Here is a 26,960-nt window from a genome sequence, read left to right as displayed (position 1 = left end):
AATGGATTTTGTACCATTTGTATAATCATTGGGCATTTAAATTTTTCCCGGTCTGTTCCTGCAACAATGCCACCGTGGATTTCTTGTATGTAGGTCATTTCATTCACATGCAGGATATCTGTAGCATGAAATTCCAGAAGTGGGTCAAAGCATATGTGCATTTACAATTTGTATAGATATTGCCAAACTGTCCTCTTTGGAAGTCGCACCACTTTATACTCTCATCAGCAAAGTGTTAGAGTGTCTGTTTCTCGCTGTACTCTCTTCAATACAATGTTATCAAACTTTTTCACTTTGCCCGCCAGAACATCCGGAGTATCTCTTCCTAATTTAATTTGCATAGTTTTTGGTGTGAGCAAAGTTGAACACCTTTTCGTGTGTTTATGAACCATTTTTTTGTGTGAGTGTGTAAACTGTTCATATACTTTACCCATTGTTCCATAGGGTTGTTGGTCTTTTAAAAATTAATTTTTAGGAGCCTTTTTAAGATAAGGAAATTAATCCTTTGGATATGAATTGCAAATATTTCACCCTAGTTTCTTGTCTTTTGACTTGCTTTTATGTTTTCCTTCCAAAGTAAGAATTGTATGTGTGTGTGTTTGGCCAAATTTATTTCCTTTTATGACCCTGGGTTTTGCTTCTACTACAAAAGTCTTTCTGTAAAATTATATCTAAGAAAATCTCCTGTGTTTTCTTCTAGTACTTTTTTGATCTCACTTTTTGTGTTTTAAATTTTTGAACCATCTGAAATTCTTCAGAAGGTGTTAAGTAGGAGTCCAAGTTTTTTCATCTGACTACCCTCTTACTCCAACAGTGTTTTTCAATAATCTTTCCCAAAGTCTTTACTAAAAACTAAAGACTGTATAATAGGGTCTGTTCTATATATCCTAATCTTTTCCATTGAGCTGTCTGTCCATTGCCACACTGCTTTAATTATTGTAGCTTCATGATGTATTCTCTCACTCTTACTTTTTAAGCGTATTCATCATAAGCATTTATTATACCTTTTTCTTCAAATATCACAGGGATAGAGATTGTAGATCAAGTACATTCTTCCTGCCACCTAGATACTTCTAGTAAATAAGCAATAGTTCTTATTACCATGTTCTCTAATAGATGCGCTGCGTAAATTATTTAATCCTTACAATTCAATATGGGAAGGTTTTCATCCCACTCATACATATGGGAAACCAAGGACTTGAGATAGAGAAACCTGGAGACAGAATAAAGACAGTCACCTACAGGGTGGTGTTTTTAGGAGTTAATTGGGAGACTGTCAGGGCAGCCTGATGGAAAGTTCCACTTAGGGTCTTCCCTGGAGCCAGTGTCTGCTCCCTTGTGATAGAATGACAAGGACAAGTGAGCCTTGTGAGGAAAGGCTTCCATCACACCTTGGGATGGAAGCCCCATAGACATAAATGCAGTAATCTAGCACGAAATTGTCATTGAGAACCCAGATACTGGAGAAGTGGATTTTGACTTTGACCACAGTTCTCTTCCCAGATCATGTGACTCAAGATCCTTGGCAGGAGTGGAACTTTTTTGTTTTTTTGGGTTTTTTTCCCCCTCCTTACAAAAGGACAGCAAAAGTATTTGCCACATAAAACATTCAAAGCTCCATAAAGTCTCAACCAATGAAATCATCATCTCTTTCCAGGCAGACGCAATCTTCTGACCTTGGCTGATTTCTCCTCTCCAGGGAGCTGTAAGGCAAGGGAACTGATTTACTCAAGGAAAAGACCTATTTGGCTTTTATGTCTTCAGACTTCATCAAACACTTGGGTTTGAGGGGCGTGGGGTTAGGAGAGCATCACGTGACTTCCCTGGAAGGGTTCCCTTGTAAGAATGTGGGGTAAGAAAATGGGAGAAGGCAGATCAAAGACTTCAAAAGAATTTTGCTTAGAAATAGATAGAAAAAGCCAATCTACGTTGCCTCAATATTTCAGAAGTCTAAAGGAGAAAATGTCTGTTCTGTTTCTCCATCCCTTTCCCTGTTGCTTCCCTTCCCCCAAGACCATTTGTTTTATGGGACAGATTTTTCCAAAGTGGTGGGTGACTTGTTCTTGATTTTTTTTATCGTGGGAAAATAGGATATTTAGACCAGGACGGTGTGACATGGTTCAGAAGATCCCAGTTTCACTGGCTTTGTCTCAGGCATCAGTGTCCCAGATTGGCTGGTGTAAGTGGCGCCTTCTCCATCTGGGGAGTGACTTGGGCAGGCCATGCCAGGGCCAGGCACTTCCTCATGGCTGGCAGGTCTGGGGCTTGCTGGCCTGGTGGCCCTCACTGATTGCTAGTGAGTGACGTGTTCTTGGTGATCAAGGTGCTTCCTTGCTGGGTCCTTTTTGGAGACTTCTTGGGCAGGTGGAAGATGGGGATCATCTGACGTTATTTCAGTTACCACTTTAGAAGTAGAGATCTCTGACAGACAATCCAGATGATGACAGAGTTGCTGGAGAAACAAGAGAACACTCCTTCGTGGAGAGAGATGGCTTCTCACATAGAAGTTGTGCAGTCCATTTTATTAGGAGGCATTCAGTTACATTGTCAATCACCTGGCCTCTGGGAGTATAATGAGAGACCATAGCAATGCTTTTACTATTTGTTCATAGAAAGCTTATCAGCTGGTCCTGGAAAGAGCTGATTGTGGTGTGTGTTCCAGCCTTTGCTGGATGCCATCCAGGTGTCTGGAAGGATATGTCAACTGTGAGATTTTATAGAGTAGCAGATATAAACTTCACAGCTATGAGTCAGCTTTGCACCTGATTGGCTGAAAACTCCCAATTTTCTGTCATTTCAAAGCTAACTCTTATTTTAGAAACATGTTTGTATTGAAGCAAGAAAGAACCATAAGCAGCTGTTTCATGAATGTCATGCATCACGTGAAGAAGAATGCTGCTTCGTCTTTTATTTTTGCATGCAGAGCAATCCATCTGCAGGTGGTAGAAACCCTGGTGCTCTGTCCCCTTGTGCTGAAGGCCCTTTCTCTTGACTCATGCTCCATTTGCTGGGGCTGCACTCCCTGCCTGAGAGGCTCCCTAAAAAAAAAAGGGTCCTAACACAATGTAGGGGTGTCACCAGCAAAGACCCAGAAAACCTTAATTCAGTTTCTTTGTAGTCAACTTCTGGGAAATACTGTAAAAAATACATTGAGCTCTCTACAGAATCCCTCAAAAGCATGGCGGACTCTGTGTCACTTTTAAATATCTCATAATGGAGCCACCTTTGTGATGTTCTCACCTTATGCCTCTCGCGAAGGTAGCTCCTCCTTCCCTCAGCACTTTGCTCATAGCTGTCTTGCTGAAATGAAATTAAGGCATTTGAGGGCAGATATGAATCTTACTCATGTTCATATATATGGAAGGTCAAGAAATAATTGTATAAAACTTCATCACCACACTGGAGAAAACCAGTAACCATTCTATTCCATTAATGCTGTTTTGCCAAGACTTGGGTTCTACAAACATCATTAGCCCCTGATGTATAATTGTACTCCTTTATTAAATACATATGGCACTTGATACAGTGTCAGTGATGTAGCAAATATTCAACAAATGTTTGGGTCCTTCCCCTGCACCATCCCATCACACCTTGATGGGTACAGTGACAGATTCTTTCCAAGAAACTCATCAGTGGATCTTGGTTGGATTAGCCCAGGACATTCTAGCCTGCAGATCGTATTTTGTGCCTTTCTGCATTCACACTTGGCTCCTAGCTTTGGTACTGGCCTCTTTGAATGGCCTAAGAAAAGGAGTATCTCTGCTTGACTTTTCAGATAATCTGGCCAGATATTCCATCTGCTAAACTTGCATGACAGCTTTTGGTGTGCTAGTTAAAATGAAATTTGTACCATTTTGCATTTGGTTGCTCAGAGGTGTTCTCTGACTTGGGAAGTCTTGGCATTGAAGGGGCAGGGATAAACGGGAACTAGTAAACTGCAGACCAAAGGAAATGTTTTATTTTGGCATTACAGCCCTGACTTGTGTGATCCCCTCTAATGACCTTTGAAAGCACCAAGTGGAGTGCCACTGACCTTCCAGTGTTGGGTAGGCAGGTAAAGGATGTGTCAAGCCCAGCCCCCAGAGGCCCCACCACCATTTTGCGACCATCCCTTTTGGCTCATGGCTCTGTGGGTGGCACCTCTCAGGGAGGCCTGAAAGTACCAATGGTTTCTCAGTCTCAGGCTGATTCTGCCTGGGTGGTCTATTATGCTTCGCATGTTTCTGTATTCTTAGGTCTTCAGTATTTCTATCCCTTGGGTAATGTTAAGTGTATGTGTTCATAATTGAGTGTCGACAGTTATGGATATAACAAGTTTAGCAGCTGAGTTATCTGGGTCAGAATTTGCAGTGTTGTTTCAGCCAATGTGATTGTTTCAAAATGCTCTTCCTTGTGGTTTCTGAGTTAGGTAGTTGCTGTAATCCTCTTCCAAGCATAACGATTATATCGATTCTTCAGTTCCGAGTAAGAGAGGCTGAATTCTCCCTACCCCAGGTTAAAAAAAATCCATTTATAGGCTCCAATGAGGACTATTTATATACTAGTCTGATGCTAAAGTAGCATCACTGGTATCTGAGTTCCATTGTATGATTTAACTGGCATTTTTTCTCCTCTGTAAGTTGAAAACTCCTCAAGTGTAGTCACTAGTCATAATTCTTTGTACTGCACTCACCATCCCCACCCCACCTCCACCAGACTTTAGCACAAAGCCTTGTCTGTAGTTTATACTGCATTTATGTTTGTTTATTTCATAAGTTGGAGTGCTTGGAGTTCATTACATGGCAGTAAATGAACATGGCCCATCCTCTGGAAAACCTTACAATCTCTGCATCAAGCTTTGTGTGCAGTTCCTTTAAGGGGGTGGCTTTTCAGGAAGGGGGGAGGGGTGCTGTACAAGTGGCCGTGCAATACTTTGTTGTCCCAAATCCAAGTCAAATTTTTTATAGTCATTTCTGATTTGACTCTTATGGAACTGAAATATGAAATTAGGAAATCGAAGCCACCTTCCTTTTTGTTTTACAACAGGGCTTGGCAAGCTATTCCAAGGCTAAATCCAATCCACTGCCTATTTTTTTAATGAACTCCAGGGTACGGTGTTTTTACAGATTGATTTAGCGATAGGGAATATTAACATTGAACCTCAACTAAACAAAACATTATCTGCCACCACCACCCGCCAAAAAAAAAAAAAAAGAATTTCATTCTTCTCATTAGTAGACTTCCATTATAAAAAATTGAGTATATTTTTAATTTCATTAATAAAATATTTATGGACGTTTGTGGTCTCTCATTACGTTGAGTACCTTCATAATACCTACAATTTTGCCTGTTGGCCTTCCTGTTACAGGGTCCAGCAAATGTTTTCTGTAAAGGGCAGATAGTAAATATTTTAGACTTAGCAGGCCATATAGTCTCGACTTTGCCACTGTCGCATGCAAACAGCCATAGACAGTATGTGAACCAAAGGGTGTGCCTATGCTCCAGTAAAACTTTACTTATGGACACTGAAAGATGAATTTCATATAATTTCTGTGTGCTACTCCTTGACTAAAGGACTAAAACCCACCCCCTTCACCCCAACCTCTTCCCCCCAGACCAACATCTCTAAAATCTGTCTAGGAAATACAGAATACATCAGCAGCCCTGGGTCCCTTCCAGCTCCTAATTGAAAGGTTCTTCCAAGAATAGAGAAGCTGAAACAGCTGCATATTATTTTTTCTTCTAGAATCCTGCAGCTAGGGGGTGAGTTCAGGACTCTCTGGCAGCTCCTCTGTGAATACTGAGCAGCAGAGACTGGGAAAAAATCTGAAGTGAGTGCTGCTGCCCCCAAACCAGCGAGAAGAGCTTCGCCTAAGCCAGGGCTGGAAGCATCTGCCTTAGTTTTGAGGCCGAGGCTGGAGGAAGAGCGTGGCAGTGAGGGCCTGCAGAGGACCAGGGCACCGGACTTGCTCCTGCTCGGCCGCGTGTCCCTCACGACTCTCCGGAGAGGGGCGCACCCCTGCCTGGCCGTGGTCCCGCTGCCCCTGGCACTGTGATTCGGGCCAGAGGCTCAGCCAGCTGTGGTGTTCATCTCATGGAGAAAATTGCCATAAACCTTTTTTTCCCTTTCTGCTTGAATGACCAAGTTTCAGAGAAATTCGGTGATAATGAGCAAATCCTTAACTTCAGCTGGGAAGTTTGGGGTCCCGTTGCCTAGGAGATTTAAGAGCAGGCATGTCTGTGGAATAACTGACAAACCGTCCTCCACCGCCCGAAGTGCCGAAGCAAGAGAGAGGGCCAGAATGGATCTGGAACCAAGAGTGTGTGCGACCGTTTTAACTTATGGAACTGTCTTGGGTTACTCTTTGACATGTCCCGGAAGCTCTTGAGGACAGGGGCTCCTGTCTTTGCATCCTCTACAACTGCTAAGCAGCTGTGGTCTTGGTACATAAGACCCAGCTCAGCATCTTCTCTCCACTTGGGGTTCAGCCTGGCTGTTCTTACCCACGGGAAAGAGTGGGGTAATCCTGTCCCTTGGCTGGGCAGGGAGGGGTGCTGGCAGGCAGCCATGGTGACAAAAGCCTAGAGACTCCCAAGAGAGAGATGAGGAAGGCGAGGTGAGCTGGGGGATGTGGCCTGTATCCATCACTGTCCTCTCTGCTAGCCACTTAGTGAATGTCATAGTGTTATCACTTGGGGGCTGCCTGCGGGGCAGCAGGACTTTGAAGTACCAGGATTTATTGAAAGAAGGAGAAAGAGTTGATGAAATTTTCTTCATCAACATGTATTTTCTATAATGTCAGGTTCCACAAAATGATTCCATATTTCATAAACATTTTTACACATACAGTACCTTCGTTCAATGGAATGCCATGCGGCTGTTAAAAAGAATGAGGCAGATTTACATGTTCTCAAAAATGGATCTCCAAGGGACATTGGCAAGTGAAAATAGCAAGATACAAAATGCTACAGATAGCGTGAACTCATATGTGTAAGAGGGCTTTATTTGCCTCTTTCTATATATCTTTTAAATACACAATTATTATGCATAGGAAATTCCTGGAAGGATGCATTAGTACTAGTTGCCAGGAAGGCGGCAACTGTACTACTGCTTGATAATTTTTTTTTTTTTTTACCATGGGCATATTTTACATTTTTCCAGTAAAAGTCTAAATTAATAAAAATAGAAAAAAATACACTAAAGAAGTCATCAAGAAGGCATTTGGCCTCCTGAAATCTTCCGGAGCTGGTCACCCTCAGCCTGCTCTGGACGTTAAGATATGGAGAATAAAGCAAAAGAAAATACTGGCTTGTTTCACTCATGGCAATCCCTGCTCCACCCACCCCACCCAGTTTGGTACAGCTTCCCTTATCTGAGCCATAAATTCTGGGGCAAACAATGGCGCGCCAGCCTAGGGCTGGGCTTGGTGTTTACAGAGGGAAAACCTGAGAAGCCACTGGAAGGAAGAATGGTGCCCAAGGCTTCTGGGATGGGGAGGTGGCTCCCGGGGTGGCCCACGGAACTGTCCAGGGCTCTGCCCAGGTGGTCAAGGGACAAGACCGGGATCTCAGAGGTGGTGGTAGACTCCAGCCAATCTGGACATTTTCCACTTGGCTCTTACAGCATCAAACCTCAAACCCAAAGAGAAACTTCAAATCTGGGACAATCGAGTCAAGAATTTGGCTGTTTCATCCAAGTTAAGAGACAGAAACCTTTCCCTTTTAACTGTCTCTGCAGAATGTAACTTGCTGGGGAGAAGTTATTGTGGTGGTTCTCAGGGAGAGAGGCGTTCCATTTTATCTTTATTTCCTTGATAAAATGTAGTACGGGGAGAGGTGGGAGGGTATGTGGCTCCAGGACTGAGTCGTCTCACTAAAACAACTATTAAACAGGCAGCAACTGTCTGAAATGAATTTTGAAATTCCAGAGGTCAGAAGACCACTGTGAGGCATCCGGGGAAGTGCAGGAAGAAAGGGCAGATAATTACAGTAAAGAACAGTAAACTGTTTTCTCCGTGAGGGCTTCTAGCACCCATCCCCCATCAGGGCAGGCCAGTGCGGCGGGGGGAGGGGGAGTGGTTGGGGGGGTGGTTGCTGGGGTGGGGAGTGCGGGCGCCAGCCCCAGGCTAGCTGCTGGATCCAAAAGGGACATAAAAATCCTCTTCCCCAAGAACAGGGATGGGCAGGGCCAATCACCGATCGTGGCTGGTTTTTTTCTTTTTTTTATTGTACAGTATAACATATATACAAAGCAAAGAAAGAAAAAAGCAGTAATTTTCAGAGTATTCTTCAACAAATAGTTACAGGACAGATCCCAGAGTTTGTCATGGGCTACCATATGATCCTCTCAGATTTTTCCTTCTAGCTGCTCCAGAATATAGGAGGCTAGAGGGCTTAAATATTTTTTTATCATCACAATTGATGTTTTTTTTCTTTTTTGTGAAAAATAACATATATACAGAAAAGCAATAAATTTTGAAGAGCAGCACCACAATTAATTATAGAACATATTTCAGAGTTTGGCATGGGTTACAATTCCACAATTTTAGGGTTTTGCTTCTAGCCACTCTAAGATACTGGAGACTAAAAGACGTATCAATTTAATGATTCAGCAATCATACTCATTTGTTAAATCCTGTCTTCTCTGTATAACCCCACAATCACTTTTGATCTTTCTGCCTTCTCTTTAGCTGTGTTTGGACTATAGCCATTCTAACTTTGTCATGTTGGAAGGGGCTGTCAGTAATATGGAGCAGGAAGATGAAACTATCTGATGTTCTGGAGAGCCTGGGCCCTCTAGGTTTCAGGACTTATCTGGACTAGGGACCCATCTGGAGGTTGTAGGTTTCTGGAAAGTTATTCTAGTGCCTGGAACCCTTGTAGAATCTTATATATTGCCCTAGGTGTTCTTGAGAATTGGCTGAAATGGTCCTGGTTGGGGGTTGGCAGGTTATGATAGGTAGCAAGGTCTACCTGAAGCTTGTGTAAGAGCAACCTCCAGAGTAGCCTCTTGACTCTATTTGAATTCTGTCTGCCACTGATACTTTATTAATCACACTTCTTTCCCCCTTTTGGTCAGGATGGAATTGTTGATACCACAGTGCCAGGGCCAGGCTCATCCCTGGGAGTCATCTCCCACACCGCCAGGGAGACTTTCACCCCTGGATGTCATGTCCCATGTAGCGGGGAGGGCAGTGATTTCGCTTTCAGCGTTGGACTTAATGTGTGGGATCATGGCTTTTGATGAGCAAATTTGGATCCCTGGGTCCCGGCTGTGAGGGCAGCTGTTGTGTAGCACACCTGGACAAAGGCTGCGCAGTGGAGATGTAAAGGTGCAGTGCTTCCTCAGGGCTGTGCTTGCTGGGCGGGCCAGGAAAGCTCAGCTTTGGGGAGCTGTAAGAAAGCGTTTGGCCTTCCTGATCCCCTCCCCAAGGTACTTTGGAGCGGTCTGTGCCCCCTTTGTGAGTCCCTGGCCTTGTCTCGTTGAGAAAGACTGACTGGAAAAAGCCCCTCTAGGGAGAGCCTCTTCCAAGAATTTTCTCTCCAGGCAAAAAACAAAAGGAGTGTAAAGCAGCCTGGGGCAAAGGCTTGCTGGTGTCCCATAGCGATGAGAGGGGAGTCTGTCTCCTGGGAAACGGAGGGGACAATCAAACACCTGTAAATGGGAACATCAAAGCCACTAAAAGCAAAAACCCAGGACAAGACAGTAGTCCAGGAAGACAGGGAAAACCCTGTATGCTGCATTCTTCTTGGGCAGACCTTCCCGATAGGAGGGCTAAAGCTCGAGAAGCTGTAGGTCTTTATCCCCCGCTGGTCACAAAACCAAGAAACAGGCATTCCAAGAGAGTTAATTTCAAAGTTAACATTTTAAAATATTAAACATCAGTATGCAGCAAGAGTTGAGACCACAGGAAATGATAATCCATCAAAAGGAAGAAGATAAAAATACAAAAAACACCAACAAAGAAGATGAGATTATGAACACCCGAAATAAAGCCTTTAAAAATGATCTTAAAAATGCTCAAGGAGATGAAGGAAAGTACAGAGACAGAACTAAGTGATATCAGGAAAACAATGAATGATCAATATGGTAATCTAAGTAAGTAGATAGAAATTTTAAAACGAAACCAAACAAAACTGCTGGAGTTGGAGACCATAATAACCGAAACGGAAAATGCCCCAGAGGGTCTCAGCAGCAGGAGCTGGCAGCAGACAGAATCGGTGATCTTGAAGAAAAGACACTTGAAGTAAATCAGGTTAAGGAGCAGAAAGAAAAAAGAAACGTTAAAACTGAAAATAGCCTCAGACAGCTGTGGGACACCATCAAGCAAAACAATACACACATATGGGAGTCGCAGGAGGAGAAGAAAGAGAAAGGGACAGAAGGAGTAGTCAAAGAAATAATGAAAGAGAATTTCCCAAACATAACAAAAGGCATAAATATACACATCCAGGGAACTCAGAGAGCACCAAACAAGATAACCATGAAGAAAAAGCCACCCCAGCATATATTGATTATACTATCAAATGCAATGGACAAGGAGAGCGTTCTGAAAGCTGTAAGAGAAACGCAACATATCATATACAGGGGAGTCCAAATGAACCTGAATTTCAGTTTCTCTTACTGTGAAGGCAAGCAAACAGTGGTTTGAATACTCAAAGTGCTAAAGGAAAACAAGTGCCAGCCAAGAATTTTATATCCGTTAAAATTCCCTTTAAAAAATGAGGGAGAGATGAAGATATCCACAGATACATAGAAGCTGAGGGAGTTCATCACCACTAGATCAGCCCTGCAAGCACTGGTTCCCAGCAGCATAAAGAAATAAGGAGCTGTGGTAAAGATAACCATTTGGGTGATGACCAATGCCTGTATTATTGTATTGTTTCATATGCAGCTCCACTTCTTAATTTTTTCCAGATGCTAAAATGCAAATGCATGAAAAGTAATGATAAGTCTGGGATTTGGGAATACAATGTACAAAGATATAAGTCGTAGCAAGTACCAAAAAAAATGGTGTGGGGAGGTCAGAGTTATAGGAAAGGTATACGGGCATGCTGTTGAAGTTCAGTTGGTATCAAACCAAATATGAATGGCATATATTTAAGATGTGAAATTTTAATCCCATGGTAATCACAAAATATAAATTGAAAATATATCCAGATAGAAGTGAGAAAGCACTCAATATGAAACAATACTCAAAAGCAAATAAATATAAAAATAGGCTTTAATGGACATGTGGGACAAAAAAGGTGTAAGACTTACAAAGGCTAAATAGTAAAATAGAAGAAAGTCCTGCTTTCTCAGTAGTGACTTTAAATATAAATGGATATTATATTTAATATAATATCTCTGCTCAAAAGGCGGAGATTGGAAGAATACATTTAAAAAGCATCAGTCAACTGTATGCCACCTTGCCAGAAACTTACCTTAAAGTCAAAGACACAAGTTGGTTAAGGGTGAAAGGATGGAAAAATAACTACCATGCAATTAGTAACCAAAAGAGAGCTGAAACAGCTATACTAATATGGGATAAAATAGATGTTAAGTAAAAAATAGTTATGAAGGACAAAGAGGTCATTATATACTGATACAAGGGACAGTTCAACAGGAAGATGTAACAGTTGTAAATATTATGCACCTAATAGCAGAGCCCCAAAATATACGAAGCAAATACTGACAGATTTGAATGGAGAAACTGACAGTCTGCACTGATAGCAGGAGACTTGAACACACCGCTCTCTATAATGGGTAGAACATTTAGTCAGAAGATCAATAAGGACGTACAGGGCTTTGATGATGCACTAAACCAGTTAGACCTAACAGACCTATGTAGAACACTAATGAAAGCAGGGCACACGTTCTTCTTGAGTGACCGGGGTCATTCTCCAGGGTAGACCATAGGTTGAGCCACAAGTCTCAATTAATCAAAAAACATTCAAACAATGTATATTCTCTGACCAGAATGGGGTGGAGCTAGAACTCAGTAACAGAGGGAGAAATGGAAACCTCGCAAATATGTGGAAATTAAACAACACACTCTTAAACAACCAATATGACCCTGCAATCCATCTGCTAGGTGTATGACCAGAAGAATTGAACGCAGGGACCTGGACGGATATCTGCAGACCCGTGTTCGTAATGGCATTGTTCACGACTGCCTGAAGTTGGAAGCAACCCAAGTGTCCATCAGTCAATGAATAGCTAAACAAACTGTGGTATGTACATGCAATGGGAGATGATTCAGCCATAAAAAGGAAGGAAATCCTCCGAGATGTCATGACAGCGTGGATGAGCCTTGAAGACATCATGTTCAGTGAAATAAGCCAGACAGAAAAGGACAAATATTGTATGATTCCACCTTGGAATAAGCAAACAATTAGAATAAACAAACTCATAATGTCAGGGAATGGGAAGTTAAGGCTTAAAATGTACATGGTTCTCTTTGGAACGACGGAAATGTTCTCGTAGTGAGCGCTGGTGATGCATGATGCCGAGTGCAGGGAACGGTGTGGACATATGTATCTGAGTAGGATTAAAAGGGAAAACGTTAGATAGTATAGATGGTAACCACATAATTTTTTTTAATCCATGGAACTACACTACACAAACAGCGAAGCTGAAGTTAAACCATGGACTTTAACAGTACAATTATAAACACGTGCTATCATAAATTATGACAAAATGCTCCACACCAGTGCAGGGTGTGGGTGGTGGGGTGGCCTGTGGGAATCCTGTATTTTATTCGTGATTGTTCTGTAAACCCGCAACGTCTTTAATATATGTATAATGATACTCACCCCATATTATCATCCCGCTGGAGTCCTATTTAATCTCTAGGTTTATGAACTATAAAGGAGCTTTTTATTTGCCTCCACCAAATAATAATCTTCCCTGCTCTTTATAAACACTGCTCTTGCACTGTTTATAAAAAATAATAATAATAAAGAAAAAAATAAAGTAAACCAGGGAATTTTCCCTGGTCTGAATTCTGACGTTGGTAAATCATCTTTTCTTCTGGCCTGATGAGGGCCGTGGTGCTGCCAGCGTTTACAACCACTCCTCCCAGAAGCTTCTTATTCCTTGATTTGCCTATTATTAGCTGAGCTGAATTTTTTTTTTCTGTAGATGGTGGCCACGTCCTTGTTCTTTTCCTCCTGCCCATCCCCCTCCTCAGTACAAGCCCGCCTGGCCTTCTCCTTTGAGCACCGTGTGTGTCAATCAGCAGACAGAAAAGTTTTCAGTATTATTTTAGTTACTTCCCAGCAGTGGTTGGTGGAGAGAGGTGCTGTAGAAAGAGCATGACCCAGTGAAAAGTTCCAGCTTGGTCCCTGCCAGCTAATGCGGGACACTTCCACGGGGTCATCTCTGGAGGCCCAGCACTCCCCGGCCGGCCACAGGGGATGCTCACCATACCCCTGAAGTCCCCAGGGATATTTTATGGTCATGGAAAATACAAAGCTCAGTTCAGTATTGCCCTACTCCTGCCATGTTTCAATGGTCAGCGATGACTTTTTGGAGGAAGCAGGACTTAAATGGATTTTGAACAGTGGATAGGATTTATGAATAAAGGGGGGAAAAAAAGGAGGGGGGATTCCAGATGGAGGGAAAGAACGCCAGTAAAAGTTTAGAGAGGGGATGATAACCGTAGTGTGTGTGCTCTCTGATGTGACTGATCTCCAGTGGTAAGATACAGAAGGAGACCATAGGGTCCCCTCCCCACAATTGAAACCCCTATGGGTTTGCTAAGTGAAAGCAAGTCTCAGACTGAATTAATTTGCACCCTAAATAATTTGTTAGCGAGCAGGTGTAAGAACAGTCTTCCAGTTTGTTTTATGTTCTTGATGAAGCCCCAGTTCTCCCATGGTAGGTATTCAGCCCAATAAGCACCTCACTTGTGCTACCAGTCTCCTTTCTTCAGAATAAGTGTTCATAACTACCCCTGCCAGAAGCTCTTGAAATGCTTGTGGTGACATCTCCCAGTGATGCGTGGGCCCTGCACTGCACGGGGTCCTGGGCCTAGAATGTGGCTGGGAATGAGTGGTATAGGCTGCTGGGCTTAGCCAGATGCCTACGTCCTGCTTATGCGAGAGTGCAGGTCCCAGAACATTTCCAGGTGTGTCATCGGATTCAGGTACTGTGTTAGTTAGATTCAGGTGTCAACTTGGCCAGGTGAGCAGACCTAGTCTTGTTGCTGCGAACATAAGCCAATGGTACGTGAACCTCATCTGTTGCTAATTACATCTGCAGTCGGCTAGGAGGCGTGTCTGCTGCAATGAGTGACGTTTGACTTAATTGGCTGGTGCTGAAATGAGAGATCGCAACGTAGCACAGTTTAAGCAGCTCGGCATTCCTCATCTCGGCACTCGCAGCTCAGCCCAGGCCTTTGGAGATGCAGAAAGAAGTCACCCCGGGGAAAAGTTGTTGGAACCCAGGGGCCTGGAGAAAAGACCAGCAGAGACCCTCTTGTGCCTACCACGTAAGAAAGAACCTCAGTGGAAAGTTAACTGCCTTTCCACTGAAGAACCAACAAAATAAATCCCCTTTTAATAAAAGCCAATCCGTCTCTGGGGTGTTGCATTCCAGCAGCTAGCAAACTAGAACAGGTACTTTACATATTAGCTCCTCACCCTTGGGTTTTAGATTAAAGCTAACTTATGTGCACATGTATATTATACTGTTCAAAGAGGAATATTAAAATAAATTATAGGCAATATTACAGTTAGCCTGCAAGTACCCTCAGAGACCTGAGAACAGCAGTACTTCGAATGTTTGGAGTTAAGATAAAACCTAGGACCTACTGGTCTAATGTTCTATCAGTAGTGAGGAAACTGAGGCTCAGAGAGGTTGAATCGCTTCCCTGAGTTACCGTGCTTGGTGGTGACAATAGGAGGTGCGATGTTTAAGTACTTAACATAAGGCCTAGGTTATGGTGACCAGTTGTTCGGCCAAGCAAGTACAGGCAGGGTCGCTGCTGTGAGGGCACTTTGTAGATTTAAATCTTTAGTAGGTTGATGGCATCTATGGCTCTTTACATCTACAGTCGACAAAGGAGATTGCCTTTAGCAATGGGAGAACTCTCATCCAGCCAGTTGAAGGCCTTCAAGGAAGAATTGATGTTTTCAGTAGTCAGAAGAATTTCTATGTCTACTTCAGCCAGGAAGTTTCTCCTGGAGAATTCATCAAAATTTTCATTGGAATTCTCAACTTGAGGCTTGCTCTGTGGAATTTGGATTTGCCAATCCTCACAGTCACATGAGCCTATTTCTATAGTAAATGTTTTTGTTTTCATTGTAACATTTATTACAAATCACATTTTATAAACACTAGATAAATTACACACAAAAGCTGTGTATAGATACCCAGAAAACAGAAACAACAGTACTAACACAAAAGTACACATAAAGCTTAAATACGTTTAGCTTAAGAAAATTAGGAATTTTTCATTTCTAATAATTTATCATGAATTCAGTAGTGATTCAGAAATGAAAGGTAGAATATTCAGATTACTATCACAATTTAGAATTATAGAAACTACCATAGCACTACTTATTTTTTCATGCTTTTTGTTGTTAAATATAACGTGTATACAAAGAAAAGAAAGACAAAGCAATGATTTTCAAAGTACACTTCAACAAGTCATTATAGAGCATTGCATGGGTTCTCATTTGACACTTTAGATTTTTCCTTCTAGCTGCTCCAGAACACTGGGGGCAAGAAGAAATGTTTTTTTCTTTTTTGTAAAAAATAACGTATATACAAAACAATAAATTTCAAAGCACAATTAGTTGTAGAGCAGATTTCAGAGTTTGTTATGCATTACAATGCCACAATTTTAGGTTTTTACTTCTAGCTGCTCTAAGATACTAGAGACTAAAAGATATATCAATCTAATGATTCAGCAGTCATACTCATTTGTTAAACCCTACCTTCACTGTATAACTCCACCATCAACTTTGATCTTTCTCCCACTCTTTAGGGGTATTTGGCCTATGCCCATTCTAAATTTTTCGTATTGAAAGGGGCTGTCAATAATATGGGATAGGTGGATGGAACTGTTGATGTTCTGGAGAGGCTGGCCCTTCTGCATTTCAGGACTTGTCTGGTCCAGAGATCCATTTGGAGGTTGTAGGTTTCTGGAAAATTACCCTTGTGCATAGAACCTTTGTAGAATCTTATATATTGCCCTAGATGTTCTGTAAGAGTGGCAGGAAAGGTTTTGGTTGGGGTGTGGTAAGTTATGGTAGGTAGCAATGTCTAACTGAAGCTTGCATAAGAGTGACCTCCAGAGTAGCCTCTCGACTCTATTTGAACTCTCTCAGCCACTGATACCTTATTTATTACACTTCCTTTCCCCCTTTTGGTCAGGATGGTATTGTTGATCCCACGGTGCCAGGGCCAGGTGCGTCCCTGGAAGTCATTTCCCACACCACCAGGAAGACTTTCACCCCTGGATGTCATGTCCCATAGCACTACTTATTTTTTAAAAATCCTTTTAAACATCGAGAAGCCAAATTACTGACCTTAAAGACAAATAAGACTTTAGCGAAAGCTCTTATATAAAGAAGTTTATAAAATTTTAGGCTTTGGGAATAGATACTGAATTTAATGGAATTTAAAAAATTAATATCTCCTCTACATATTTTTCTGAATTTTTGCAAAAATATCATAGATAAAAGAACTCAATTCAGTGTCTGCTTTGCGTTACATTATAGTATTTTTTGCAGAACAAAAAACATTGTGACTATTTTAAATGTGAATAATGATGTTTCAAAAGTAATCATGATCACTGGGAATATATCTGTATCTGTATATATATATATATATATATATATATATATATATATATCTTGTTGATTCTGTTTCTCTGCTGAGCCCTGAATTTTGATTTCTGAGAGGCATTTTACAACCTGCATGTGGGTGGAGAGGTGCAGAAATTATCTGAAGAAAATGCTTCAGACATATTAATTTTCTTGGGTATGAGTGTTGGTCTTAAGTTAATGCAAAAAAAGTTTATCTGATAGAGATATTGAGATACACGTATTGTGGTATTTATACATATAGTAATGTACATGGATTTGTTTAAAGTACAGCAAAAAGCATGGAAGGAGATGAAAGAAGAATGGCAAAATGCTTGTAACTAATGAAGCTCAGTAATGGGGTTCATGGTGGGGGCATTATTTACTATTTTCTACTTAGTATCTTTGAAAGTTTTCATACTAAAAAGGTGAAAGCAAATCAGAAATGATTTTTCACACCCAGCCAAGAAGAACATTGTTATAAGGGAAAACCCTGAATTATCTGGTATGATCTGTTTTCATAAAAGATAGAATTTTTTAAAGAACTTTTAATTAGGTGGTGCGATGGTGGCTCGGTGGCAGAATTCTCGCCTGCTGTGACAGGAGACCCAGGTTCAATTCCTGGTGCCTGCCCATGCAAAAACAAATAAATACAAAAGAACCTTTTAATTGTCGTAACATAGACAACTCAGAATTTCCCATTTTAACCATTTCCAAGTGTACAGCTCAGTGGTATTAATTACTTTGACAATGTTGTGCAACCATCACCACCATCTGTTACTGAAACTTCTCATCATCCCAAGTAGAAGCTCTGTACCATTAAATATGAACTCCTTATTGCTGTCTGCCTCTAGTTTCTGGTGACCTGTAATCGGTTTTCTACTTTCTGTCACTATGAATGTGCATATTCTAGGTATTTCATATAAGCAGACTCATAGAATATATATCCTATTGTGTCTGGCTCATTTCACTCAACAGCATGTCTTCAAGATTCATCCGTGTTGTAGCATGTATCAAAAGAAAGGGGATTTTTGTTCCTGTATCTGCCTGTGTCATGGTTATCAAGTAGATGACTGAGCCGTCAGCTCCCTGAGGGCAGGTTCAGCCTTCCAGGATGTCTTAAATTCTTCTAAAGTCACCCTCAGTTGCTGCTGGTGGAATCTGGCTCTTGGTGACTCATGGGTCTTATCTCTGTTCCCGGCCTGCACATCAAGTGTGTTAATGTTAGTTTGGGCAATGGAGTTAATTACCCCCAAATGCTTGCTGCGCCCTAGGCTGCAAGGGCGGGAAGAATAAGTGAGCATTCTGTCTTTCTTACATTTGTGTGCATCCCCATAGCTGTCAGCTGCTGCTGTTGGCATTGCAACACATTAGCCCCCAGAGGAAAGGGCAAAGAGCTGTCCTTTCTTCTATCTGCTGCCCGCCCCTGCCCCCTTGCCAGGGGGCCCTCAGAAGGCATGGGATAACCCGAAATAAACGTGCAAGTTCAAGCAGAGCCTTCATTCCTCTCTCTCTGGCAATTAAATGAACAGTGATTTACCGGAGGTAGCCTTCCAGCCTGGCCTCTGACCCGCTTTTAGCATCTGCTTCAAGGCCTGGGCTCATTATTGGTCAGTTCCTGGCCGCCCTGCAAACAGCCCTTTTCTGTGCATTTAGTGCCCACCCACGACCACTTCCTGTCCCTTTAGTGTTGGCTGGCCTGCGCTGATGGGGGGGGGAGGGGTAGGTGCAATGAAGGCAGCGCCCAGGACAGACCGAGTCCCTGGGTAATTTTCCCCTTGTTGTCATTTTGGGGTGGAAATGCACCCTGAAATCTGATCTTTATAGTATATTCTTAGAGAACATGAGATTGGCCTGATATGAGTCCAAATCCCTGAATACCTGCAAACAGCCGACAGTGTTTTGCCCTGGCACTAACAGGGTATTTCCAGAAGGCTCTTCCCATTCTTTAAGGAGGCTCCGTTACAGAGAAGAGATGGGAAGTAACCTAAAGCTCTGTTTTCCTTTTGGCTCAGTTAGTAAGTGCAGCCTCTCACCTGTCATGCAGTTAAGGCCCTGTTGATGGGCGTGGCTCAGCCTGGCCCAAACACTAACTGTTATTATGAAAAATATCGGTGGGACCTTGATCTGTCAAACATGGGGAATTCTCTCTCTTATGGCTTCGTATCAGGAAAAACCTTGTCACTCCTGAAGAAGTGGTATGTTTCCTTTTATTAGATAAGAAATTTATCTCCTCTCCTTGGTTTCCTTCTTCGAACTGCCTTGGAAGAACTCAATTTCATATTCTTTATATGGCTAGCCTGGGTATGAGATGTGTTTTCTTTCTCCTTCTCTCTTGTGTTTTGGTTTTGTTCCCACTTTCAGATGTAGATAGGGTACAGATTAGTGTCCTGTTGAAGGCTCCCATTCCATGGGTCATGGCCTGGTCCTTTGCTTTTGAGACTCCTGCACAGCTCACCCCACTGCAGTTGGCCACGTGCTTCCTCTTGGAAGAGTCCCCACTGGGCCTGTCTCAGTTGTGAATTTCATGAGTATCTGAGAATCTTCTCCTTTTGCCAAGAGCTAGCATTTTATTACTGGAACTCAATATACCGGGCCCTTTACTGGTATAAGTGAATCTGCTCCTTGGAGGTCCTCTTAGGAGAACATGGACCTCTGCAGCCAATCTTAGCCCCAGACAGTGTTACAAATACATGATGTGATCTGGAAAATTAGGAGGGATGGTAGGAGAGAGGTTGCTGCTGAGACCAGCGGTGGTAAGTGAGTTTGGATGGACTTCAGCCAGAGATGCATTTGTGAGGTCAGGAGCCTTCCAGAGAGTGTGGTGGAAGGTGGACGCCAGTTTGTTGGACGCTACTGTAGATGATTTTGTTATATGGGACGAAAGATTATGTTTCTCAAATTGGGCCCTAGGACCCCTGGGAGTTCTTTGTGAGTTCTCTATGGTGATTTTTCAATGTTGTCTTTTCATTTTATGAATATTTAAAAAAATCAATGCAAGCACATTCTGGATCGTCTGGATGGCCACCGTGTGACTGAGAGATCAGCACCTCATTTGCATTTAGCATTGGGTTGGTGCCCAGGGATCACCAGATATAGGGACACTGGCTGGACTCCCCAGAGGGTTCGCAGGGCTGTGCTTGGGCGTCTGCATTCTATGTTGGCTTGGAAATGGAGGAGAACACTAGGCGTGCTGAGAGACTTCTGCACGTTTTCCTTTCACAGCACTGTATTATTGTGTTACTGTAAGTCAAGCAGGGCTTGGGGATGTTAATAGCTCTCTTTGCCAAAATGATTGCTCATTTAAAAGCAGACCTTCCCGCTAATAAAAAATAATTAATTTAATGAGTGTATGCATGCATACTGAGGAAGGGGAGGACAAGGAAAGTAGGAAGGGAATTCCTTCCCATTAGAAACCCACCATGTGGAAGTCCTGCTTTCAGGTCTAGTTCGGGGTTTCTGGATAGTATTTAGGTAACTCGCCCGGCCGGATGCCCAGCCTCTGTCAGAGATTTGTAAACTAGAACTTCTGGCTGGGCTGGAATAGAGATGGGCTCCAGGTTGTTTCCCGTCCCCCTTTCCATTTCATCACACACTGTGGCCAGCAAAATCCTTTGCAATTCCATTTCCATTGTCACTCCTTTGCTTCAAGCTATTTGTGACTCTGCATTGTCACTGGACAGAGCCCCCACCTTCACCTGGTCTGCAAGGCTCTCTCCAGCTGGCCTGGCTCACCCCTGTGGGAGTCATGTCTCACTGTTTCTCCGCCTGACGTGTGTGTGCTCTAGCTCTCTTCCCTCTTAGCATCCCAAAATGTCCTGTCTTAAAACCTCCTTGAATGCTGTCTTTGTTCCATCTTCCTTTATCTGAATCTGCCAAAGCCCAGTTCAGATACCATTTTGCTTCCTCGGATCATCCTGTCACTGTCCTCTCTTCCCCAACAGAACTGTAATCACGTGGGCTAACGCGTTATTGCTTGAGTTGTGGAGCGGAGTGCTGGGTGGGTGTGTCCCATCGTCTAGGTTATGAACTCTAGGATTCAGCTCATCCAGCCTTGCCTCCTTCCAAATGCTCCTCATAGTACCTACCTCCATTCGCTCACTCATTCATTCAACAAATGTGTATTGAGCAGCTGCTCTGTGCCAGCCTCCAAACCCAGCTCCGGGTCTAGAAGACATGGAGAAATATTCCTCTTGGAGCTTGGGGAGGGGGGGGGGGGTGGGCAGAGCCCCGAGAGCTCAGGAGTGTTCAGACAGAAGTCAGACGAGTCTTAGATGCACCGCAGAGGCGCAGCAGCCCCCGGTTGCATAGGACTTGCCCGCTCTGGTGAACCGCTGGTTTAGTAAACTTACCCCCAGGCTCCGGGTCTCCATCCTGTTTGTTCACGTGAATCACCCGGGGAGCCTCCAGGTGCTTGGACCCTCTCAGAAAGGTTCAGATGCCTTTTGTCTGTGGCATGGATATTAAGAACAGAAACCAGAGCAGAACAAAACTCACAGCCTGAGGTTTAGCAGGAGGGTGCATGGGGCCCCCTCCAGTCCCACCCTTCTATAGCCAGCCTGGCAAGTGGGTGCAGCCCCCCAGGACTGAGGAGGGAGGATCTTGCTGGGAGTAGCCGCTGAGGTGGGGAGCCTCAGAGGGGCTTCGTTTGGGCCTCCGCGGCCTGGTGGTCCTCTGCCTACGTGGGAGGCTGCTGCCAGGACCCTCCCTTGACCTGGGGGCAGCCGGGGCAGAACCTCAGCAGCTGTCACAGCTGCACCTCTACCGAGTTATCAGCAAAGCTGCCAGGCATAGGGGAATGTCAGCAAGGGGAACGGGACTGAAGGATTGACACATAAGCAACAGCTTGGCGCTCAACTCCTTCAAATTTCACCCCAGAGCAACAGCTGCTCAGAGATAGCTTGGTTATGACATCAGTGGCACAGCCAGGGTTCTGTTTAGGGGGAAGAGTGTGAGCTTTGGGGCCCTGTCTCAAGTCCTGCTCTGCACCACATTGGCTGTGTGCCTTTGGCAAGGCATTTATTCTTTCAGGGACCTCAGTTTCCCTGTCTGTAAGATGGAGATGATATATCTCAGGTAGGGTTGTTGTAAGGATTAAGTAATGTAGAGTGGGCGTAGCAGGATGCTGCGTAACAGCACTGTCCTTTTAGTGGTGTGAACAGAATTGGCTCCGGGGGGTGGGGGGTGGGGACAGAAGCACCCGGAAGGCTTCCCTGGTTAGGAAATGAGCACTGGGCCTGAACCAGAGAGCTGGGCGTAAATGTTAGCTCTGTCACTGATTACCTCTGCAATCTTAGATTAATTCAGTTTCTACAACTCTAAAATTGGATAATAAGATCTGTCTTACAAGGTTGTTGAGAATTAAATTATGCAATTGCCCAGCCCAGGGCACAGTGGATGCTGGCTGGAGGCTCACGTGAGAAGTGCTGAGCCACGACAGGGCTGGGTGGGGCTGGCGTCAGACCTGAGGGGGGTTGGCTCTACCCTCCGGCAGGGGTCTCGGGTCTGTCTCCGGCACAGGCTCTAGAATGGCTCGCTTGACAGCTGGCCTGGTTCTGGGCCAGCCAAACAGCCATGGGCCGTGTGTGGCATGCATGCTTCAGGGGGCAGGGGGCGGTATGGGGAGCAGGTGGGCTCCAGAGGCTCCCTGAGAGATGCACCTTGGAATTTCTGAGTCCAGCATACATGTTAAGAGTTGCTTTTTCTCCCTGAAACCCCTGATTTCCCAATTTACTGCCTATGTTTCCAGATTCCTGTCCCGGGAGAGGCTGCGGGCATCTTGCTTTTTCCTCCCCATGGGTGCCTCCAGCCTCCAGCCCTACCTCCTTCACCTGCTGGGCTAGAGGCCCCAAAGCCCTGGGCTTACCACCCACTCAGTTTTTCACGAAGGATGTTCACAATTATTTGTGGCAAGAATGGAGGGCTCTGTTTCACCCGAATGACTGTTTTTGCATACAGAAGTTTTTGTCCTGCGTTTAAATCTAATCAGATTCTTACAGTCTGGTGGAAAATCGAACCTTTTCCAACCAGGTTAATCTTCTGTAAATCTCTTCCTGGCACTGCCCTTTGTTTGCTTCTGGAGTCCCTAGCTCCATGAGTTGATGGGGGTGTCTTAGTTTCCTAGGGTTGTGTAACACATTCCTGCCAATGTGAATCAACAGAAGTTGATTCTCTCACCCTTCTGGAGGTTAAACGTCTGAAAACAAGGTGTCAGCAGGGCCACACTCCCTCCAAAGGCTCTGATGGGGGTGGGGGGTCGCGTCCTTCCTGGCCTCTTCCAGTTCTGATGGCTCCTGGAGTCCCTTGGCTTGTGGCAGCCTCACTCCAATCTCAGCCTTTGTGTTTGCGTGGCCTCCTTCTCTGTGTCTCTGTGCTTCAACTCTTCCTCTTCTTTCTCTTATAAGAAGACCAGTCATCGGATTTAGGGCCCACCCTGAGATAGGATGATCTCATCTTGAGAGCCTTAAGATCCCATTTCAAATAAAAGTCCCATTTACTGGGGCTTAGGACTTAGGTATATCTTTTGAGAGGAACCCATTACAGGGGTAATAGCATTTATTGAACAGTGCTTTGTGCCATGTGGTTTTCACATATTATCTCACTTATTTCTCCCACCAATCCTTTCTAAGAGGTACAGTTTCCCCATTTTTACAGGTGAGAAAAACTAAGTCTCAGAGAAATTATAAAAGTCGCTGAAGGTCACTCAGCTCATTAGTGCACTTCCTGAATTCTGACCCAGGTCATCCTACTATAAAGGGTCAACTTCCATCATAAGAAAGAAAGAGCATTTAACACTGTGATAGTCGAGTAGCCATAGAAAACTCTACGATTTTCTGCCACTCCTTCATGCATTTAGAACTGGAGAAGAATACTGAGTTGTCAGGAATGCCAGAAATTTTGTAATGTTCTTCCAAAATGTGCAGAAAAGCTAGTGTAAACTGAAGTCAGAGAAGACGAAGAATTTTTGCTGGGAAATGTTGAAATGAATTCCTTGAGGGCCATACCCTTTTCATTCAGTTATCAAGTCCGAGCATCCAATGCGTAATAGGTGCCTCATAAACATTGGGTCAATAAATGAATGCCTGAAGAAATGAAACTACAAGAAGCACAATGGTCCAGTTGGCTCAAGAGAGCACTCAGCCATGTGATGGGACCCCTTACTTGCCGAAGGGACACCAATATGATTCCTTCACTTTTGAAGCTTTTGTAAACTCAGCACCACAGTTGTCCTGTCCTCTCTGTTCAGATTTCCTGTGCCAGGTGGAAGTGCCCATCTTTGAGTGAATACTAGGCTTTCAATTTGTTGAGCAGAGTTCTTCCAGGGTAGAAGTCTGTACGAAAGTTGAGTGCCTGGAATTGGGGAACAATCTTCAGATAGTCTTATCTATATTATATTATGTGCTGTCTGGAGACAGCACAGTAAATCTCCAGAATTCTACACCTTCCCAAAGAGAAACTGGCCCCCCATTTTCTGCCACTCTTGTCTATAGGATTTCAACAGAACAGAATATGTGTAACTGAGGACAATCATTGTACTGGTTTTTGCTTGGCAAAGAAAACGCAGAGTCGAAGCTCTAAGAACTGAGCCTCACTCCCCAAGAGACTTTCCAGATCTGTGGGGTTTTGAACCATGTTCATTAGCATAAATTTAGGACAGAAAATTACCCTCAAGGTTTAAGTTTTCAGGACAAAAATTGTGACTGTTTTAATTCCCAACTACTTTCTTGACTTTTTCTAAATGTCTTTCGACTTGAGTAGGACATCTTCCCAGTTTACAAAACCTTCTTTGGAGTTTGTTGGTGCTTAGCTCTGTTAAGGTGGCAGTGTCATATCTGCCACCCTTTTTGTTGTCACTGTCCAAGTTATAATCACTTGAAACCAAGGAGTGGAGGGGACAGGGCAGAAATCCAAAATAGATTCATAGGATGGGATGTTTTCTTAATCTTCTGAATTTCCAGTGGCCTCCTTTTCCTCTTGCCCTAACCATGTCAGTATGTGGTAACATGTATAATATAAAAATAGCCATTTTAACCATTTTTAAGTATGTAATTAGGTGGCATTGATTACTTTTACAAGGTTGTGCTGCCATTACCACCATTACTAAAACTCTTTTTATGGGTTGATAGTATCCCATTATTTGGACATAATGCATTTTATTTATCTGTTCATCTGTTGACGAATACTTGGCTTGTTTCTACCTTTTATGGCTGAATAATATTCTTTTGTCTGAATATTCTTTTTGACCATTCATCTGTCGGTGAGCACTTGGGTTGTTTCTACCTTTTGGCTTTTGTGAAGAATGCTGCTATGAACATTTGTGTACATGTATCTGAATCTCTATTTTTAATTCTTTTGGGTATTGCTAGTTCATATGGCAGTTCTATGTTGAACTTTCTAAGGAACTACCCAGCCCAGTACCCTTTTTAAATGACTGAAAGAAAAGATGGATAAGACATGTCATTACAATGCAAGGAGAGCTGTCTACATTTCTTTGACCTGGTCTACACTAACCCCTTGTATCACTTATTTGAAAACTGTTTCTAATAACTAGAGAAAGTCATTGATTAGAACATCATTTGTCAATCAACCCCCTTCCTTTACCTTTCCAATAACAGAGCTCTCTCTCTCCATGAACCCACTTTGAGCAGACCTGCTGTGCGGGGAGCTAGGGAATTTTATTCACCTGCAAATGACTACCAGTAATATTGGCCCATGGATGCTCATTCAGCCTCCTTTTTGCCACTTTTAATTTCCCATTGTTATGTTGAGAAGTGCAAGCCATGTTTATACCTGGGGTTCACAGTGTATGTTTGAGTAGTAGTTTTTTGTTTTGTTCTGTTTTGTTTTTTATTAACTTCTTTTATTAGAAGGCATTTAGTCTTTTTGAAAACAAAAGTCATTTTGAACCCAGTAGTAAAGTTGATAAGTTTTTTAATTTGGCTGTCCATGCTTAACAAATATTCCATTTATAAAATAATTGCTATGCAAGATTTGCTAGTAAGCTTGTCAAGTATTTGAAGAACATGATGTCTCACACTAGAAACTGTTTTAAGTTACCTATATTCTCTGAGTCTTTTACTGTTCTGAGAGTATATGAATTGGTCACTGGCCATTGCATTAATAAGCCGGGTCTGAGTGGACTATCAGTGTTCTCCTGTATTTCTATGCGAAACTAGGTAACAATAAATCCTTAGATATGCCATCTAGGCTCTGTTTTCAAATAACTGCATCTTTCCCCGCAAGTTTTATTGCTTAAACTTGAAAGAAGAAATTGCAAGGGAGGCCAGCACAGATGCAGGGAGAAATCAGAGTGGTTGCAAGTCAAATCCCAACTTACTTGTGTGACTTTAGGCAAGTTATTTAATCTCACCGAGTCTTGTTTGTTTATCTCTAAACAGGGATGATTATATCTACCCTATAGGTTTATTGTAAGAACTCCATGAGATAACCTATGTCAGTCATTTGTCTGACCTTATTATTAATGAAAGCAGTTTCCCTCTTTGGTATTGTTTTCTTCTTTCTCTTTTACTGGCTTATTATTAATAGCATTTAGTGTTATTTATTTAACTGTAGTTCTACCTTTATATTTTAAGTTTCAGTAGGAAATTACTCATCATCTAATACATTAATCCTTAGTCTTGAATTCAGAATTCGTTGTGTTTTTGCTCTCTCCTTACCACTGTGTGCCAAACTGCACATGGAACCATGGTAAGGCTGAAGGATCTTTTATTTCCAGGATTTTCTAATTCATGCTCACTTCTAAGGAAGTAACTCCTGGACCAAGTTGGGAATTGAGAGCTAGGAGTACTGCTTGGCATCCCAGATGACCAGTTTCAAGTAGAAAGGACAGGAATTTAGAAAGCCATGGGCCAGAGCAGGGGGCATTCTCACTGAGGCCTGGCACTGCCTTAATCTCTCAACCCTGTGGACTCCTGTTCCGGGCTGGTATGCCCAGCCGGGTGCCCAGCCAGGTTTCCAGCTGCTCAGCTGGGTGGTCAGCTGGGTGCCCAGCCAGGCATGCAACCGGGTGCCCAACCACGTGCCAGAGGCACCATTCAAAATGAAGTCTGGTCTAAGGTTTTAGAAAGATGTAATTTTAGCATTTAAGGGACTTGAAAAACATTTTAAAAACAATCTACAGTTGAGTAAAACTTAACACAGTGCAGACAGCCCTAACCATGAGG

At 43.1% G+C, this 26,960-nt stretch overlaps 1 protein-coding gene across 4 annotated transcripts in view; it reads left to right on the top strand.

The window, feature by feature from the left end:
- Positions 1-26,960, top strand: part of AFAP1L2 (actin filament associated protein 1 like 2) — a 102,511-nt gene that overhangs the window by 19,885 nt on the left and 55,666 nt on the right. Inside the window, exon 1 of one of the 4 annotated variants that reach the window (XM_077126095.1) lies at positions 9,075-12,195. The exons of the other annotated variants lie outside the window; for them this stretch is intronic. The gene's annotated coding sequence lies outside the window, so the exon portion shown is untranslated. Of the gene's footprint in view, positions 1-9,074; positions 12,196-26,960 lie in introns of those variants that run through there. 4 annotated transcript variants of the gene reach the window in all.

The sequence above is a fragment of the Tamandua tetradactyla genome, chromosome 13 (assembly GCF_023851605.1).
Source record: "Tamandua tetradactyla isolate mTamTet1 chromosome 13, mTamTet1.pri, whole genome shotgun sequence".
NCBI lineage: Eukaryota > Metazoa > Chordata > Mammalia > Pilosa > Myrmecophagidae > Tamandua > Tamandua tetradactyla.
This window is presented reverse-complemented; position numbering and strand designations above follow the sequence as displayed.